We start from the raw sequence: 20808 nt of genomic DNA on the forward strand, positions 1-20808 counted from the left end.
GTATTAAACAGTTGTTTCCTCATATGATTTTCTGACTTCATTACTCAAGAAATATTTAAATGCTTTTTTTTCTTCCCCTACCTACCTTTTCGATGAAATCATTTATTTAGAAATTTATTCAAAAATCACAGACTTAATGGCCTATTCCTTTTAGAGTTGTGCTAATGAATCTAAGACTCTTCAGAAATCACCACAGGCCAATTACAAACACAACAGTGAACATAAGATAAAGGGCTGTGAACACCCAGGAGAAGTGAAGGATTTCTCTATCTTAGAGTGTATTTTGATGTTGTGGAGCTTGGGACTGGGAATGATAAAGCTGAATCTTTATGGACAATGATCAGTGGAGGGTCAACAAGGTGGACATTCTGATGGGAGTCTGTTATAGACCGCCTAACCAGGATGAAGAGTCACATGAGACATTCTATGAACAGCTGGCAAAAGTTGCGCTATCAGTAGCCCTTGTCCTCACAGGGGACTAAAAATTCCCTGATATATGCTGGAAATACAATACAGTGCAGCAGAAGAAGTCTAGGAGGTTTCTAGAGGGTATGGAAAATAACTTTTCTAATGCAGCTGGTAAGAGAGCCTACCAGGGAGCTGCCCTCCTAAACCTGCTGTTCACAAAGAGAAAAGGGCTGGTGGGAGATTGGAGATCAGGAGCTGACTTGGACAGAGTGACCATGAAATGGTAGAGTTCCCAATTCTTGGTGAAGTCAGGAGAGGGCAGCATCAAAACTGCTGCCTTGGTCTTCCAGAGGGCAGATTCTGAACTGCTCAAGACACAGGTAAGGAGGATCTCTTGAGATTCAGTCCTGAAGAATAAAGGGGTCCAGAAAGGCTGTTTGCTTTTGCTCCTCAAGAAGAAAGTCTTAAAGGTACAAGAACAGGGTGTACAACTGAGCCAGAAGACACATCAACAGGAAAGAATACTGACATCAGTTAACAGGGAGATCTTCCTGAGGCTGCAGGAGAAAAAGAGAATTTACCTCTTGTGGAAGAAAGGATGGACAACTCAGGGAGCATATGAAGAAGTTGCTTGGATGTGCAGGGAGAAAGAACAGCAAAAGCCGAGCTTGAACTCAGCACGGCTGTTGAAGTAAAACAGAACAAAAATATATTTTTACAAATATATTAACAGTAAGAGGAGGGTTAGGGAGGATCTCCATCCTCTTCTGGATTTGGATTTAACAGACATAAGCTGCAGCATTGGAAGTTCTGCACGAATGTGCCCGAGAACTTCCTTACAGTGAGGGTGACGAATCACTGGAACAGGCTGCCCAGGGGGACTGAGGAGTCTGCTTCTCTGGAGATGTTCAAGTCTCGCCTGGATGCCTACCTGTGCGACCTGGTGTAGGGAACCTGCTTTGGCAGGGGGGTTGATCTCTAGAGGTCCCTTCCAACCCCTACAATTCTGTGATTCTGGTGGAGAGCGTGACCATTGAGGATATGGAAGAGGTTCTCAATGCTTTCTTTAAATCTGTCTTTAAAAGTCAGATCAGTTATCTTTGGGGTACTCTACAACCTGAGCCAGAAGTCTCAGAATAAACCCCCCACAATTCAGGTGGTAATGGTTAGAGACCTACTACTCCACCTACGCTGCCACAAGTCCATGGGGATGGATGGGATCCACCCGAGGGTGCTGACAGAGCTTGCAGAGGTGATAGCCAAGAAACCTTCCATTATCTATCAACATTCTTGGTCAACCAGAAAGATCCCAGAGGATTGGAGGCTTGACAATGTGACTCTCATCTACAAGAAGAGTTGTAAGGAGGATCTGGAGAACTACAGGTCTGTCAGCCTGACCTCAGTGCTGGGAAAAGTTATGGATTATCTTAAGGGAGATAACACAGCATGTGCGGAGGATCAGGTCTAGCTAGCATAGGTTCGTGACAGAAAGCTCCTGCTTTACCAGCTAGATCTCCTTCTATGATTGAGTGAGGGAAAGGCTGTTGATGTGGTCTACCTGCACTTCAGCAAAGCCTTCAACACTGTCTCCCACAGTACTCTCTTGGAGAAGCAGACAACCCATGGCTTGGACAGGCACACTCTTGGCTGGATAAGAAACTGGATGGAGGGCTGGGCCCAGAGAGTGGTGGTGAATGGAATTAAATCCAGCTGATGACTAGTCATGAGTGGTGCTCTTCAAGTGTTGGTGCTGGGGCCTGTCCTGTTTAAAATCCTTATTGATGACCTGGATCAGGGCACTGAGTACACCTAAGCTTGCAGATGACACCAAGTTGGCAGGAAAAGCATGAGCAATAAATACCAAGAACATCTATGAAAGGTTTAACTCAGGTTTTCCTCAAGCTCCTTCATTTGCTAGTGAGGCTCAGGGGCAGACACCCACACATAGACCCCCTTCATGAGTGCGTTACAGCTATGGCAGTTTTCCAGTGGGGGTGACTGCACACAAGCTATGTAGTAACATACTTGTGTCTTATTATAAATTGCTTCAATACCAGTGCACACTCTCTACATTATAAGGAATAGCTGTACTCTGTGTTTTAAAGACTGTCAGACTGATGTGACATTGTACTAAGTCATGAATTCATTTTTTTAAAGGCCATCTTAAAACTATCCAGCTTTACTAAGGCATATGAATTACCAGTGCTTACTACAATTTGCAGTAATTACAGTTTGTTTAGTGAGACAGTTTTTAATTGCAGGCACCACTGAAATAACAATCCAACAAAAAAACAATTTCTGAAATAATTCGCTTTAAGCTAGAGAAAGGAAAGTGTTGGGGAGGAGTCAGTTTAGACAACCTATTCTGGCTCATTTTCAGAGCAAGGGAGTCCTGATTCTCTTTCTTCTTGGCATAAATCAGTAACAACACCCTGCTATCAGTGGAGTTACACTGGTGTAAAAACAACATACATGAGAGTAGAAATCAGATCCATATTCAGAAGACTATTAGTCACTCTTTTATAGAACACGTTACAGAATCACAGAACCATGGAATGTTATGGGTTGAAAGGGACCTTTAAGATTGTCAGGTTCCAACCTGCTGCCACAGGCAGGGACACCTCTCTCTAGATCAGGTTGCTCAAAGCCCCATCCAGACTGGCCTTGAATGCTTCAGGGAGGGGTCATCTGCAACTTTTCTGGGAAACCCATTCCAATGTCTCACCACCCTCACAGTAAAGGATTTCTTCCTAGTACCTAGCCTAAATCTACTCTCATCCTGCTAAAAACCATTTCCCCTCATCTTGTCATTACATCCTCTTCCAAAATTTACTTAATTCACTTAATTCGCTTAAGCTTTAACCTTAATTTGAAAATATAAGGGTAAACATGACATAGGAGTTGGAAAAGAGTTTCTTTGAGTGTAAGCCTGGTAAGGCCAAGATTGTGGAGATGGGCAGGTGGGGATGGGACGAGGAAGATCCAACCTAAGTATGCTAGCCTGCTGAAGCTATTCTTATTGACTTATTTGAATGTTATGCTGGGATGCTTAGGATCTTTCATGTGCTACATGGGAGCTTTAAAAAAAAATATTCTGTGACTGTGATTCTGTGACCCCAACTTGCTATTAAGATTCCAAAGATAACTGAACATCAGCCTCTAGAGTGCACAAAATTCTTGGTCAAAGCTTTATAACATCTGAAGTTAAATTATTCCATTAATAATAATAATAATAATAATAATAATAATTTGCCACTCTATAAGTGAATTAAAGGAGATTTAAGCTTCCAACCTGTTTTAAATGCTTTATTATGTAACTTCAGAAAGGCAAGCATTTCAGTCACTTTCACAGAATCTCAGAACTGTAGCAGTTGGAAGGAACCTCTGGAAATCCTTGAGTTCAGTAACCTGCTGAAGCAGGTTCCTTACAGTAGGTTACACAGGAAAGCATCCAGGTGAGTTTTGAAGATCTCTAGAAAAGGAGACTTCACAACCTCTTTGGGCAGCCTGTTCTAGTGCTCTGCTGTCCTCAAAGTAAAGAAATTATTTCTTACATCAGATGAAACTTCCTGTATTCCAGCTTGTGCCTGTTGTCCTTGTTCTGTTGCAGATCATCACTGAAAAGAGTCTGGCACCATTCTCTTGACACCTGCCCCTTAGGTATTTTTAAGTATTTGTATGACACCCCTCTCAGCCTTCTATTCTCCAGACTGAACAGTCCCAGGTCTCTCAACAGTCCTCATAACGGAGATGCTCCAGGCCCCTTATAATGTTTGTGGCCCTCCACTGAATTCTCTCTAGGAGATCTTTGTTTTTCCTCTGGTGGCATACCATTTGGCCGCTTTTGACTCCAGTTCATACTGGAGTTCTAACATGTCCGGCACAGCAGCACTCAGTGGGGGTGTGACTTCATTCAGGCCACGGTAGTCCACCATCAGCCTCCATTCTCCACTGGCTTTACGCACTGGCCATATGGGGCTGTTAAAAGGCGAGTGAGTTTTGCTGATCACTCCCTGGCTCTCTAGTTGACGAATCAACTTATGAATTGGGAGCAAGGAATCCCTGTTGGTGCGGTACTGCCGTCTGTGCACCGTTTTTGTAGCAATCGGTACCTGTTGCTCTTTTACTCGCAGCAGCCCCACAACAGATGGATCTTCTGATAGGCCAGGCAAAACAGACAACTGCTTAACACCTTCTGTGTCCACAGCAGCCATTCCAAAGGCACAGAAGAGGGCACAGTACTCCAGATGTGTTTCAACCTGCTCTTTTTAGCAGCCATACACTTTTTAATACACTCCAGAGACCACTGATCTTCTTCACCACAAGAGCAAACTGCTGGCTAAACCATTGGCCATCACGACATTCATATTCTTCTTTGCAGAGCTCCTCTCTAGCAGGTCAGCCCCTGTTCTGCACTGATGCATGCATGAGCATGCATTGTTCCTCCACAAGCATAGGGGACTCTATACTTGACTTTCTGGAACCTCATCAGGCACCTCTTTGCCCAACCTTCTAGTCTGTCCAGGTTATTCTGTCTTGCTGAACAGCAGCACGGTTTTCTAGTCTGTCAGCCATTCCTCCTTGCTTCGCATCATCAGCAAACTTGCTGAGGATGCACTCTATCTCTCTATTTGGGCTGGATTAATTTCAATAACCTGCTGGGTAAGAGCAGTTTTTGATGCACCTGTGAACTATCTTGCTGCAAGCCACGGTTAATCTAAAAGCCATGGTTAATAAGAGGTATTGATGTTGTGTATTTTTTTCTTTTTTGTGTCTCTCTTTTTCTCTTTTTCTTTTTCTTTCTTTTTTTTTTTTTTTTACAGTTTCTTTGAACAGGTCATTAATAATTTCATTGGAAGGGGATATCTGCTAACCTCTTCAACTTATACTGTTTAAATATATAAGTTCAATATACTCATTTTGGATAGAGTAAGAAGTAAAACTTTCATGGAATATCAGATCTAAATAACCCTCAGTATTAAACTACCTTATAAATGCCTAATAAGTTATATTTTCTTAAAGATATACTATCTGAAGAAAAGAACTGCGGGAAAATCTATCTTACCCATATCTTTCTGACCCTAAACTTTCAGTAACATCTTATTTAAAAAATGTCCTCTACATCTGAAGAAGCTTTTTATTATCACTTGCTACATGTGAATCATCTTCAGGTGCTCATTCAGTGTGAACGACCTGTTCAGTTTTTGGCCAGTGGGCTGTATCCAACCTGAATTGCCAGCCTTCTCTAAACTTTTATCCCACATGCTTCCCTTATAAATACCTGAGGAATTTTATTACACAGTATGATAAGCTCTATCAAGACCTCAACAGCTTATTGTGTGAATTTCTGAAAAAATTTACTCCACGCAGAAAAATAGATTAAAACCCAGTGTAATCAGAGGAAAGAAAGCTTCTAACGCTGTGAAAGATCTATGTGTAGCAGAGGAACACCTTAATCATTGGGTAAATCTTCAACTGTCTGCCAGAAATGGTGCTGGAGCACTGAAATACACATACATGGGACCTGGGCCTTGTTCATTTAAATTCTTTTATCCCTATGTATTGAATTTCTTATGTGCAATTTTGTGCAATCCTAAAAGAAAATCTTTTAGGAGACTGAGGTGGGAAAAAAAAGCTCAGTATTGTTGCGTAGGTGGTTTTGATTAGAGTTGGCAGCAATTTAAAATGAGATGCATCTTCCAGAAGAAAAGGCAATTTTATCAGGGAAAATACACGTGATATGTGAATAAGACCTTTGACTACTGATGGGCAAATCTACTGAAAAAATGTAAGTGCTTATTACAAGCATTTTCAAATCTTTGGAGATCTCCCTCAATTTCCCTTCTCTTCTACCAAGGCGGTATAGCAATTTTCAAGTTGATTTTTTTTGCTCCTTTTCCTGTCCAGGAGATTATTTATGCCAGAACACACAGAATATACAAAATGCTGTTGAGATGATTCAGAAGGCACAAAAGATTACCCATTGTATCCACTTCCAGATTATTTTACTGGCCTACTGGCCTCCTGCTGTTAGGAGTTCCTGAAACCTGCACCAGGACCCATATATATATTCAAGATATATATATATATACATATATATATATATGTATGCATGTATTAAAATATGTGTCTCAAAAAACTGTAGGGGCCCTCTGGTTTATTTAAGAGCCAAAGGTGAAATCCATAACTTTCTGACATTTCTTCTACTTCTCACAGTGATATCAGTAGCTTTTGCCTGCGGTCCTGGTAGCCAGGAACAGGCATTGCCTGTACTCTGAGCTCAGCAGAGACTGTGTAGCTGCAGTAGCACAGTGCTGAGCCTGAGCAAATACATCCTGCCTTCTCAGCAAGGCTTGTTAGCTTGGGCTGTGTGCCTGCTAACTGTAGCTACATGGCTTCTGGTTTGAGGCCAGTTTGCATCTGGTTGGCTCAGAGAACAGGAAGAGGAAACTTGCGTCTGGTTGCAAAATATCTTGCAGCTGTTCTAGATGCCGATTCAAGGGGGGCAGAAGTGGTACTAAGTATAACAGTAGGGAGCTTGTGCAGTCCCTCTGAAATCAACAGCAGATTTGACACTGTGGACATGAATGGAAAAAAAAAAAAAAAAATCAACAGTGAAATATGCAGTATCTTCAATTTTTCTTTTTTTCCTGCGGGTACTGCAAATTTGCTTAACTCTTTGATGATCTAGCTGCTTCACTACATCCCCCTCACTTGTTATTCCATATCTGGGAGTGTATGTTACACTCACACTGCACTCCCACTAAATGCCAACTTGCTGCAAGTCAAACAGCTTTGGCACTTACACCCACATACACCTGTTTCCTGACCGACAGATACATGATGTGTAACTTACACCACTGAGAACACATGATTGGATTCTGCACCTTTTCCTATTTATTTATGCATTTTTAAAGGTACTTCGGGGTCAAGGTAAACACACATACTTTCCTGCCCTGGCCTTGCCCCATTTAAGCCACCTTTACTTTCTGTCAGAGGCAAAATGTCTAGACTTGCAGAGTCTGACAGCATCACAAGACAGATGCTGCTGTAGCTTAATGACGAGTGGCATGACATTCACGTTATATGTAATAACATGAGATTGGAAGGGAACACTGAGTGTTTCCATACTCCTTGTTGAACTCTGAAAGCTAGACTGGCCAACTCAGATATGCCCAAATAAGTCAGCAGGATACTGAAAAATTTATTACTGTAACAATGAAGAGGAGTGAGTCGGTGGAGTGCAGCCCAAAAAGCACCTCTTGGGTTGACCTATGAAGCAGGGCAGAGCATGGCACCAATCTGGAAAGACATTAACCTACGGTGAAAAGAAAGGAAGAGAAGAATCTTAAAATGACAAAGCCAAAAGTTTGCTTTATGTAATGGTTAGAATGGAAACAACCTCACTTTTATTTCTTCTGTGTGTTATCGTGCTTACACTTTTCCATTCATATGAGCATACTTTTTCTGGATTGGTGCAATCTACTTAAAATAATTTTCCAATTAAGCTGTGTCCTAGAGATAGAAGCTATGTTTATATTTAAACAAAATAATTTTATATTTTAAAATTAATGTATAAACTTCAGTTTTTGGCCCTTGTTGAACAATGACTAAGATAATTATTTAGCTTTCCAAACAAACAAACAAACAAACAAACCAAAAAAAAACCACCATAATTGAAAATTCACATTTTGTAGCTGAGAATTTTCTCTATCAAATAGTGTTATTTCAGTCTTTGTATCTGTTGTATTTTCATATGAAATATGTATTTTCATGTGAAATAAATAGAGGCATTAGTTTCAGAGTGTCCTATTTATATACCTGTGCATATTCACCTGTGCATACATAAGTCAAATGCAGGACATAAAAACATTACCAGCCTGTACTCACTGATGGCTCCTACATCTGTCTTGTTTCTGAAAGATATTTAATTACTTATTGCAATTCTTCTGAATGGAGAGGAATTATGTTCATCAGAGTGTACTAGATTCTGATCCTAATCTTCAAAGACATGTATTTGTGTTTTGTGGTGAGTGACAGAGATGCTGCCTCAGTAGAAACAAATCTTGACAAACTGGAAAGGCCAGGTCCCCTTTGTGGCCTCTGTCAGCCACAAAACACTGGTAGGAAGTCTTTTCACTCCTTTCACAGATTTGCTTATAGATTAAGGTTAGAACTGGCCTCCAGTGCAGATATTACTTATACCAGAGTGACCCAAGTTCATAGCACGTCACCAATGACCTAATCATTGCTCCCTCAGCTTAAATCTTGGAAGCATGTCATGTTGCTTTTTATGATGGCATAACTGAATCACCGGACAAAGGGAAAAGCCACTGACATAATCCACCAGGACTTCAATAAGGCCTTCAACGTGGTCCCCCATAATATTCTTCTTCCTTAACTGAAAAGATATGGATGGGTGGATTGTTTGACAGATGAAGATCTAATTGTGAGATCATACCCAGAGAATGGTGGTCAGTGGCTCAATATCCAGATTGAGATCAGGAGTGAGTGGTGTCTGTTAGGGTCAGTACTGGGACCCATGCTCTTTAATCACAGAATTAATACTTTCATTCATAAAATCATCAGTGCACCCTTGGGAACCTTGTGGGTGATACTAAGCTATGTTGTTGCTGTTGATGTGCCCAAGGGATGGGATATCATACAGACGGACCTAGACAAGAACTACATGAGATTCAATAAATCCAAGTGCAGTGTCTTGCACCTGGGTCATGGCAACCCCTTCTATCACTAGGTATCCTGTTCACTGCAGGTATGTTGGACTAGATCTTTAATAATCCCTTCCAACTAAAAAAATTATATGATTCTATGATTCTCTTTTTCAGATATGGCTTCTTTCCTACAGCTGTGTGTACCACATCCCATCTGTATAGAAGGAAGAGATGGATCTACCAATATCCTCTTTACTACTCAATGATTCTCCATTCGGTTATAACTCCCCTCTGGCTGATTGTGCCTATTTCTGGTCTCTTCATTGGCTTAAATGCCAAAATCGTATCTTCAACATCAGTGCCAGCTAAATAAATCCATAAATCCTCTACTGTAGAGTAGAGTCTACAGTCAGTGGACCATCTGTGGGCATCATCCATCAATGATGATACCTTGGGAGGAAGTCCCTGTCTCTTCACTGCCTGGAGAGAAACCAGCTTCTTCAGGCTAACACTATCCACTGTAAATAACAATGTTTGAAAATGTTTTTGCTGGCTAGAGGAAAGCAAGGGATATCTTGTTCGGTTACATCTGACCTCAATCACTTTCAGAAAAACAATAGAGAAACTGAAAAGCTATATTAAACTATTTTTTGCAAGAATATCTCAGGAAAGTAGTGATTCAGAATACTAGAGGACTAAAATGAAAGACAAAAGTAAATATACAGACTGGAATTTTTTTTTTTTTTTTTTTTTTTTTTTTAATAAACTCCATGAAAATAATAACATGGTTTGAAAAAATAGATGTTAGGTCATAGAAACTGTTTACATAAGCCCATGTGATGAACAATGTCTGGATGTAGTAGAATTTTATAATATAACCTTACTATATCATGCACTGAGTTGACTAAAAAGAGGTATGCATGTATTGGTCTACCCCTTTGTTAAGGGGGCTGACTGGCAAACAGAAAATTTTGTTTCATGTAAGCACCACATGAATGTGGTGACCCAGGTCCCAGCCCATGTGAAGCCTGGGAAGAGCTGACCAAACCTCACATGCATGTGCTTAAAGCGTATAGTGCAAAGAACTCCAGGTCAGGAGCATTTCTTGATGCACATGGACAAAGGAACATCATGATTTCTTTCTTCTGGAAAGATCCATTACTGAAGATGCACTTTTGAGGGAAAGATCAAGAATTTCCTCGTTTTTCCTGCTTCTTGTTGATATGGAAGGTGAATGTGGTAGGAGTAGAAGCAGTAGCCTCAGAAGCGATTTACAGAACTGTGAATATTGTGTAATATGTTTATGACTTTGTTTTGGGATTCTCTTCTTCTCATCTGTATTGAAACTCTTCATACAGAGAAGATAGGGTGATGATAACAAATACAAGCTGCAGAAACCATAGTAAATGAAGAAGTCATGAAATATATTAGAAATATATACTCAGAGGTTGTTTAATAAATTAAAAATTACAAATGTTTTAAAGAAATTACAAATTACCTCTCCTGCTGCTGGTTTTGCTATTACAATTTCAGTTGGGTTCAGTTCAATTATACTTGGCATGACAAACTTTGCAAGTGTTTCCAATGTGTAAAAACACATGGACTCTTTGGATATCTTTCAGGGATAGGTTTCCGCTGAGGACAGGACTATACAATTTGTTTGGAGTTTGGTTTCTAGAGAACATTAATATTATCCTACTCTGGGTCACATACACTCACTTACTTCCATCTTGGGAATAAACTTTTCCTTGATATTCCACATGAACTCTCTCCTATGCTGCAATCTGATCCTCCTTAATGAAACCCTATCTTATTCTGAAATGAAAGAAACAGAATTTTCACAAGATCTTCGCTATTCATGATCATTCTGGCTACAACTTCAGTGTTTGCAGGAGATCAGGCAACTCAGTTGGCACTACCAATGTGTCAGGCTAGTTTGCCGGAGGAAAAATAAGTAGTGCACACTATTCTCAGAATATTAACATTAAATTTTTCAGAACGTTTTTTTTTTACCCAACATTATTACCATATGTTCTGATATTTCTGCATTTTAGTCTAAAGACTCAAATCTTCCTGTAATTTAGCAGTTTTCCCCTATTTACTTTGATACCATGATTTTCAGTACGATTCTTACCTAAATCATTGAAGAGCAGATATGTAGACCTTATTTTACAAGGCATTTCTTGGTCTTAAGTTTTTCCAGGTAGAAATAGGTGAAACATCCAAACTTAGTACTGCGATAGACAAAGGGAGTTATGGGGGCCTTGGCAGGGGTCAGTGAGAGAAAGCTTCCCTTCAACAGGAGACCTGGCTTGTAGCTACAGACCTGCCCTCAGTCCCAGGTGCTAGCAGGTTAAAGTCAGGCTGCAATGAGACGAGAAGAAAAAGCACCTAAGCTACACATATAAAATGTACACATGCATAAAAGACTGTTATAAGCTGGTTCAAAACAAATAAGACATATCGCACCTATGCAAATGCTCAAATCGTGGAGTTTAGCCGCTTCAAGCTGTCCCAGTCAAAACCGTAGCGACTGATCGCCACGTACACTGGGGTTTCAGTCGGTTCCCTCATCCAGGGAACCGCGAGGTAACAGCAGCCCCGCAGTTCTCCCGAGAACGGCTGACGTGATGCGGGACGCGCCCTGCCTTGAAAAAGCCTCCGGGACAGGGAGAGGAATGCGGGTGTGGGAATCACGTGGGCTGTTTTGACGAAGCGAAACTGTAAGCCAACTAATCGCGTCACTACACAGGGAGGTGGGTTGTTATCTCGATGTGAAAAGTGATTTTCAGGGCAAAACCCCGAGCAGTCAGCGAGCAGGCAAGGCGGGTCACCTTGCTGTACAGGAAGGGGTTTAGCACTTAGCACTTAACGGGTCATTTAACGCGTCGTTGCTCTCTGGACACACCGAGGTGCAACCATGGTCACCACCCGGCGGCGAGCTGCTGCTAAAGGGGACATGGAGACTGAGACTGAAAGCATGAACGTCCATGCTGCAGTTCAGGTCTCAGGCTGCTGTCACTGCTACAGGAGGGCAGCCAGGTGTGCGGTGTGAGCAGGTGGATGATCTGCTCAGCCTGGGGGTGGAGCTAAAGGAGGAAGTAAAAGGCTAAGGAGCATCTGGGCTTGTGGGAAGGGAATGGGTTGGTGGAGTTGCACTCTGCCATCGCTACAGGAAGGGTGTGGGCAAAATGCATCTCAAGTGGTGGGGGATCGTCTGCCTTCTCATGGTCAGATGGGAAGGGGCTACCTCGAAGACAGCATCAGATGGAAAGAAGTCCCTGTTTGGGGCAGCAAGCAGACTGCCCCTCAGCCTGTCCACTTTCCCAGGTGCCCTTACATAGCAGGTCTGAGGCCTGGAGCTGGGGATGTGGATGCCGGTGAAAGTCCATCCATGCAGGAGAGGTTGTCCAAGGCTAGTCAGTCTGATCCCCATTTTGCTAAAATGTCGGGAAAAAAAAGAAGGGCTGTCATCATAGTGGACTCCCTTCTGAGGGGAATCAAGAGCCTGATATGCCACTCAGATCCCTCTCACAGGGAAGTGTATTGCCTGCCTGGTGTCTGGATGAGGGATGTTGCCAGGAACATTGGCAGCCTGCTTAAGCCCTTCAATTATTATCCATTACTGGTTTTCCACATTGGAAATGAAGAAATAGGCAAAAGAAATTCTCGGGCAATCAAAAGGGACTTCAGGGCTCTGGAAAGACTTTTGAAGGGGTCGGGCACGCAAGCTGTGTTCTCCTCTGTCCTCTCAGTTGGTGATTGGGATCCGCACAAAAGGAGGAGGATGGACACACTGAATGAATGGCTTTGTGAATGGTGTCGTACTCAGGGCTTTGGGTACTGTGGCTTGGGACACAGCCTTGGGGAAGGGGGAATGCTGATGGGGGATGGGAGCCAACTGACAAGAAGGACCACAAATATTCTTGGGAACAAGGTGGCTGGGCTGGTTAGCAGGGCTTCAAACTAGATATGATGGGGGAAGGGGGTGTACTAGGTGACAGAGAAGTGTGTGGAAAAGCTGTCACCTTGGGTACTAGGAGGGGCTCCTCTGAGAAGGCAATGAGGCTAGTAACTAAGCTGAAGTGCCTCTATACCAGTGCCACGCAACATGGGAAATAAACAGGAGGAGTTAGAAACCACGGCACAATTGGAAAATATGACTTAATTGCTAGGGAACTGGATTGTAAAGAGCTGTGCCTGAGGAGCAGCTACAATCAGGCTGAGAGTTTGTGGATCGAGGATCGGTCCAGCAAAGGGCATGTAGTGGTTGGGGTCTGCTTCAGGCCATCTGATCAGGAGGAGCCTGTTGACAAGGCCTTCTTGCCTCAGCTGTAGGAGGTGTCGCTCTTGCAGGCTCTTGTCCTGATGGGGGATTTCAACCACTCAGATATTTGCTGGAATAGTGCTGTAGCGGGTGGCAGACAATCCAGGAGATTCCTGGAGTCAGGTGAGGACAGCTTCCTGGTCCAGGTAGTAGATGGATCAACCAGAGTTGAAGCCCTACTCGACCTGCTGCTCACTAATGCAAAGGAGATCATTGGAGAGGTTAAGATTGGAGGTGGCCTGGGCAATAGTGACCATGCCTTCATGGAGTTTATGATCTTGAAGAATGGGGATCTGGCAAAAAGCAGAGCCTGTGCTTTAGGAGAGCAAACTTCTGGCTGCTCAGGGAACTGCTGAGTGGGATCCCCTGGGAAACTGTCCTTAGGCATGGCCACAGAACAAAGCTGGCAGCTCTTTAAGGACAGCCTTCTGAGAGCACAATGGCTCTCCATCCCCCAGTAGAAAAAGTCAAACAGGGGAGACAGATGTCCATCGTGGCTGTGCAAGGACCTACAGCTTACTGAGGGAAAAGAGGGAAATGTATGGAAAGTGGAAGCAAGGTTGTGTAGCCTGGGAGGCATACGGGGCTATTGTCTGTGTATATAGAGATAGGATTAGGAAAGCCAAGGCACAGATGGGGCTGAACTTGGTGAGGAATGTGAAAGGTAACAAGAAGGGATTCTACAGGTACATAGGCAGGAAGGGAGAGGCTAAGAGGAGCGTTCCCCCTCTGATGAAAGGAAACAGGGAGCTCAGACACAGAAAAAGCTGAGTATTCAATGAGTGCTTTGCCTCATTCTTCATGAGTGGTCAGGCTTCCTGTGTCTGCCAGGACTGTGAGCCTCTAGGTCAGGATGTGGGGGGTGGTTTCTGTCCCACTGTAACAGTGGAACAAGTCTGAGTCCTCCTCAAGAAATTGAATGTGTTTAAGTCCATGTGGCCGGATGATATCTAGCCTAGGATTCTGACAGAGATGGCTGATGTGGTTGCTGAGCTGCTTTCCATCATATTTGAAAAATCATGGCTGTCTGGTGAAGTTCCGGGTAATTGGAAAAAAGGGAAACGTTATTCCCATTTTTAAGAAAGGAAGAAAGGAAAACGTAGGGAACTACAGGCCGGTGAGCCTCATCTCTGTGCTTGGGAAGATCATGGAGCAGATCCTCCTAGAAGCTATATTAAGGCACATGGGAAGCAAAGAGGTAATTAGAGATAGCCAGCATGGCTTCACCAAGGGCAGATCATGCCTGACCAATCTGGTGGCCTTCTCTGATGGAGTGATAGCTTCAGTGGATGAGGGGAGGGTGACATATGTCATCTGCTGGGACATCCGGATACCAGGTGTCATCTGCAAAGCCTTTGACATGGTCCCTCACCACATGCTTCTCTCTAAATTGGAGAGGTGTGTATTTGAAGGATGGACTGTTTGATGGATTAGGAATTGGCTGGCTGGTCACAGCCAAAGAGTTGTGATCAATGGTTCTGTGTCAGGGTGGAGGCTGTTTACAAGCAGTGTCCCTCAGGGGTTGGTCTTGGGGACGGTGCTCTTCAACATCTTCATCAGTGACGACGATGGCAAGTTTCAGGATGACGCCAAACTGAGCAGTGCAGTTGATACACTGGAAGGAAGTGAAGCCATCCAGAGGGACCTGGACAGGCTGTAGAAGTGGGCCCACAAAAACCTAATGAAGTTCAAAAAGGCCAAGTGCAGGGTGCTGCACTTGGGTCAGGGCAGTGCCAGGTATTTATACAAACTGGGGAAGATCTCCTTGAGAGCAGCCCTGTGGAGAAGGACTTGGGGGCCCTAGTAACCGAGAAAGTGGACATGAGCCAGCAGTGTGTGCTTGCAGCCCAGAAGGCCAACTGTGTTCTGGGCTGCATTAAAAATGAGGTGGCCAGCAGGGAGACGGAGGTGATTGTCCCCCTCTACTCAGCTCTTGCGAGGCCCCATCTGGAGTACTGCAACCAGGCCTGGGACTCCCAGTACAAGAAAGGCATGGAGCTCTTGGAGTGGGTCTAAGAGGAAGACTACTAAGATGATCAGAGGGCTGGAGCACTTCTCCTATGAGGAAAGATTGAGGGAACTGGGCTTGTTTAGCCTAGAGAAGAGAAGGCTCTGGGGAGACCTCATCGTGGCCTTCCAATACCTGAAGGGAACGTATAAACAGGAGGGAGAACGGCTGTTTACAAGGGTGTATAGTTATAGGACAAGGGGGAATGGTTTTAAACTGAGACAGGGGAGGTTTAGGTTAGATATTAGGAGGACGTTGTTCACACAGAGGGTGGTGATTCACTGAACAGGTTGCCCAAGGAGGTTGTGGATGCCCCATCCCTGGAGGCATTGAAGGCCAGGCTGGATGTGGCTCTGGGCAGCCTGGTCTGGTAATTGGTGCCACTGCACATAGCAGGGGGGTTGAAACTTGATGATCATTGTGGTCCTTTTCAACCTAGCCCATTCTATGATTCTATGATTCTATGAAATATGCTTCTGTGCTAGGATGTGGTACGAAGTGTTTTCGTACAGCTTTAGGATTCCTCATTCGGTTATTAAATTGGGAGCAAGATGAGAATGTCTAAGATTTTTTCAGGGAAAATTGGGACTTGTGTTTATCATGTAGAATAGAAAGAAGATAATAATATTCTCTGAACTAATATACACTGTTAAATCAGAACATATCAGACCATCTTCTAAAATGTAAGTCTCAGTGAAATAATTATATCATCCTTTTTCCCAAGCAGGCAACCTAGACAGAAGAAGTTGATTAGGCTGCTCTCTAGTCAGACAATGAATCAGTGGCACAGCAGGAATATAGCTCTCTAGTCTTGAGATGCATGTACATACTCTGGTGATTGGATCAAACTCCAGGAAAAACATCCAGAAAATGATATGGGAGTTAGGTCTTAACTCCTTACACGTCTGTCGGCTGTATAAACTCAAGCGTATCTCTTAAAATTAGTATTTTAATTTTGTTAGTTGTAGAATTTTAATTCTTCTCTTCTCATGCTCTGTGAATGTCTCTGCATTGTTCACAATGCACTAGCCAAATAGATCTCTAGGCAAAACAAAATGAGAACAATCCTATAAGCCATGTAAGCCAGACAAAACACAGAGTGAGCAGCAGAAAGCATTCCAAGATCCATTTGTACTAGACCATTCTTTCACGTCTGGGATCATGATTAGCCTAGGCAGTTTTGCATCAGTTCTAGTTAATGTTCTCTGCACCCTTGCATCTCTTGGAAATGTCACTACAGCTCTTCTGTCCTCCAGCACACTCCCATGATTCACTCATACCTCCATGAGCATACAGAAAAGAAATTCATCTAAATTAAAGGCAGCACAAAATACTCTTTGGAGTTCTTCTTCTGGTTTTGTTCTCTCTCCCCCCCCCCCCCCCCCCCCTTTCCCCCCCCCCCCCCTCTCTCTCCCTCTTCAAGAAATGCTATTGCTGGCAAAAGCATTTCTCTCACTCACACAGCTGCCATACAACCTCCAGTCATCTCATTCTCAGATTCTTTGAATCTGAAATGATGGGAAAGCACCTTTACACCAGAGGTTTGACTGCCATGAAATCGAACCCCTGCAGCAGGTCATTCATTCCCTGTGTAATACCGGAGTTTATAGGGTGTGCTGCAGAATACTCTGCTTTTAAATAACCTTACAGATCACTGTGTCTTTACCAGCTCTGGTGGGAATATCCAAAAACATGACATTCTGAAGGAAAAATGATGTTTTGAAAAACAGTATCTTCCCTTCCTGTCCCTCTCCCCTGCAGCCTTTTCCAGCCATATAGGAAAAATGCTTTACTTTCAGAACCAGAGAGGAAACTGTGGAAAAATACAGTACTTCTGTTGCTACTCTATGTCTAGACATAAACCAAATTGGAGATAATAGACAATCATTTAAGAGTTAACCCAGACTTAGCAATTTGGTGGCCTGAGAAATGTCTGTTTGCAGTATCAGTTAGGACAATCCTTGTATGTTTTGCTGACTGCTGCAACCGGTGTTTTGCTCAAAGATGATAAAGGATGGACTCAATCCATACGTGAACAAGGCCATAAAAGCCAAATGAAAGTAATTGATCCCCATTCAGGAGGCACTTCACAAATTATATGCTGTCTGACTCTAGAAAAGGCAGTTTGATGACCTAACCCTTGACCCAATTGCACACATCAAATTCCAGTCAAGAAGTACAGAAGGTAGGGACTGTCATTACAAAATCTTGCAAGACAAAGGAGTAGGTTCCAAAGGACTACTAGATAACACAGTGCAGAGCACTGTAGCAGCTTGTGGCATAGATGTAGTTTGTAATACCCAAATTAAATGCCTGGGATTGAACATCAATCTCTTTATTTTGGTAATTAAAGTGGAAGGTCGTATTGTCTTTGTTGGCTGTTGGAATCAGGATGTGGAGGACCTCATTTCACTTTCCTACACTATCTAAATCACAAGTTTTCTGCCACCCTAAGAAAACTCCTTCTCTACCAACATGGTTTTCTAACCACTGGAAAACTGGCTAAGTCCAGGACACAATAAAACCAACAGATGAAACTTGAGAATGAGTAAATATGAGACCTTTTTTGGAAGATAAATAGGGAAAACATAAGCACTGGTCTCCTTCTACCTTTGGTCTCCATCACATCTGTAGATAAGACCAGAAGTAGGGCTCAGTTGTTCTGACAGAGCTTTACTGAAAAAATCACAAGCTTACAAGGACTTCATGTTGCTTCTATAATAGAAAACAACTGAAAGGAAGTCTTGAGGATTTAAAATTTGGATGAAAATGCCTAAACTAGCATTTCGTTCACGCAGCACATATCCCTTCAACTGACCGGCTAAGTATCAGGGAAAGAAATTTCAGATCAAAATAGATTCCTAGGCACTGTAGCTGATTTTTATCTGATCTGATTCCAGCAGAGAACACTGAACAAATCAATATTGCAGTAAATGCACCCTTATTTCTTCTGAATTCTGATTCTGATTTTCAAACAGTTCTGGGTGGAAGAAAGGCATTTCCTGGCAAGTGACCACCAAAGGGCACCACAGCTGGGCAGAATTGTTACTGTTTCCTTATGCCCCAAAGCTCCAGTGGTGCAGAAGTGGAGCTGTCTCCACAAACATAACTTAATCACAATTATTTTTTTTCTTGATGTAGTTAGGTATATTGGTCTGCTTTTCAAGATAATTATAGAGCTAATGAATGTGGCATCTGGGTATAAAACAGAAGACAATATTACACAATTCTCTTCTAACTGCCTTCTATGACTAAAAGGCATTTCTCTCATTCTGCATTTTTTTTCGTATTTCTTCCTTCATCTTCCACACATCACTTTCTGCTAGTCTTTCATCTGTCCAATACATTCAAGTGTTCTTTAGCCCTATCTTTGCAGTAAAGTCTTGATTAAGGGGTGGGTCTTGCAGCAAACTTTAAAGATGATTAGTCTTAGTCTTGTCATGATTGCTTAATTAAGCTTTTCACAGTTTTAACTGTTAGATGAAGGCAACCATCTCTGAAAATGTTTTGCTGACTTAATGGCAGCTGAGCAGATGTCATCAGCAAATGACAGGCTGATTTCCTGGCCAGCTCACTTTCATCTTACTGCCTTTGAGCTTGAACCAATGACTTTCTTTGGAGAATTACACAGAATGGTTAAGGTTGGGAGGGACCTCTGGAGATTGATTAGCTCAAAGTTGTACTGCTCAAAACAGGGCCATCTAGAGCTGGTTGCCCAGGAGAGCAGTTAGTTGTACAACTGAGGCTGTACAACTTTTCTATCTCAATGTTTGATTGCCTTTACAGTATTTTTTCCCATTATTTTTTAAATAAAGCTCCTAATATTTTGATTTGTGCCTGTAACTCTGGATCAGGACAACATGTGACAGCTTGATTCTTTCTTTACACCCTCACAAGGTATTTGTACGAATGGACAAACTCTCACTAAGCCATCTCTTCTCGAGACTGAGCATTTCCAACTCTCCCAGACTATTTCTCCTTGTATGTCGTGTGCTCTAGTCTGTTCATCTCCATAGCTCTCCACTAGACCCTCACTAGTATGCTCGTGTCTCTCTTGTACTTGAGAGACCAGAACTGGACCCAGCATTCAGATCTGTCTCACCACTGTGAAAGGAACACTGCTGTCCAATAGTAAACTTGTGTCCACTAAGATGCTCAGAGTGGCCTTCTAGTCAATTGTCGCCCATGTGTCATAATGCATAGGATTACTCCACTCCAGGTGCTGGACTTAGAATTTCTTTTTATTGAACTTCTTGAGATCCTTTATTTCTCCCCATTGTTCTATTCCTTCTGAAAGACAGCACATCAGTCTAGAGCATCAGACAGCCTTCCCAATTTTGTATTATCTGTGAACCTGCTGACTTATCTCACTTGTACTCTATCAATTTGTCAATTAGGATGCTGCATGAGGGTGTCATAACCCAGTTCAGACCAATAATATCCACTGGTCTCCTCCAATCCTCCAGGCCAGTCATCTTGTAGATAGATCTTGCTGTCTGGCAAGCTGGCATTCACACACCTGTAGCATTACTCACGTAGTATACTTGGGTGTTTCAACTGAAAAGTAAATTTTTCCTTCTGCTGTCTGAAAATGAAATAATCCAAGACTATGTATGCAAATGATGTTTCAGGAAAACAACAACAACAACAAAAATTTGTCTGGAATAACACTGTGTGACTGGAATGACTGAAGACTAAAGGAATGCTCCAGCGTCCTCTCATCAGCATGGTGCAAGCCCAGAGCCAGAACCAGTGGCACAAAGAGATTGGCAGCACAGGAATGGCCAAGTGCTGTTGTTTTATTGCCACAAAGAAGCTACCCATCAGCTAACATCAGGAGTTTACCTTTGTCTAAAATAATCCACAATTCTGGCTTCAGATAGGTGTTATTAGGATTTGTTTACTTGCAGAGGTGATGGTTCGATATAGTGGTAAAACACTGATGACAGATTTTAAGCAGATTTTTGATCTACTTGATCATTTTCAGAATTCCTTCTTCTTTAGTTTAACTAATCACCACTGTTTTTTAGGCCAAGATAATCAAATTCAAAATGCATAAGAGTACTTTTAATTTGCTTTCTATTATTAGCAAAATAAAAGAATTCCTCATTGATAGAAACAATTAATGAAATTTGAAGAAGATAGCTGATTAAGTAGTTCACATTTCAAAATTATTTTGGGTCTTGATTTTACACAGCATCAATGGCAATTGTCTGACTTCATTTTAACACTGCATACTTGTGAAAGTTCCTTGCTGTTCATGTGATTCAGAGCAGCTTTGTGGCCAAGGCTGCTCTGGTCTTTTCTAAATGTATTCTGCAAAATAATAATGAGCTGAGGTTGTCTATTGTGCTGATGAGATAAAGCAGACACACTGAGTGCTATGGAGAGAT

At 42.5% G+C, this 20808-nt stretch overlaps 1 long non-coding RNA gene across 2 annotated transcripts in view; it reads right to left on the reverse strand.

The window, feature by feature from the left end:
- Window positions 1-4591: 4591 nt before the first annotated feature.
- LOC122177093 overlaps window positions 4592-20808 on the reverse strand; it is a 40185-nt gene continuing 23968 nt past the window's right edge. The window contains exons 3-4 of one of the 2 annotated variants that reach the window (XR_006177953.1): window positions 11215-11444; window positions 4592-7726 (exon numbers count right to left, since the gene is read on the reverse strand). This is a non-coding gene — a long non-coding RNA (uncharacterized LOC122177093). The remainder of the gene's footprint in view (window positions 7727-11214; window positions 11445-20808) is intronic. The other variant, XR_006177952.1, reaches the window with a different exon arrangement.

The sequence above is a fragment of the Lagopus leucura genome, unplaced genomic scaffold (genome assembly GCF_019238085.1).
Source record: "Lagopus leucura isolate 7727_CA_CO unplaced genomic scaffold, USGS_WTPT01 Super-Scaffold_810, whole genome shotgun sequence".
Lineage (NCBI taxonomy): Eukaryota > Metazoa > Chordata > Aves > Galliformes > Phasianidae > Lagopus > Lagopus leucura.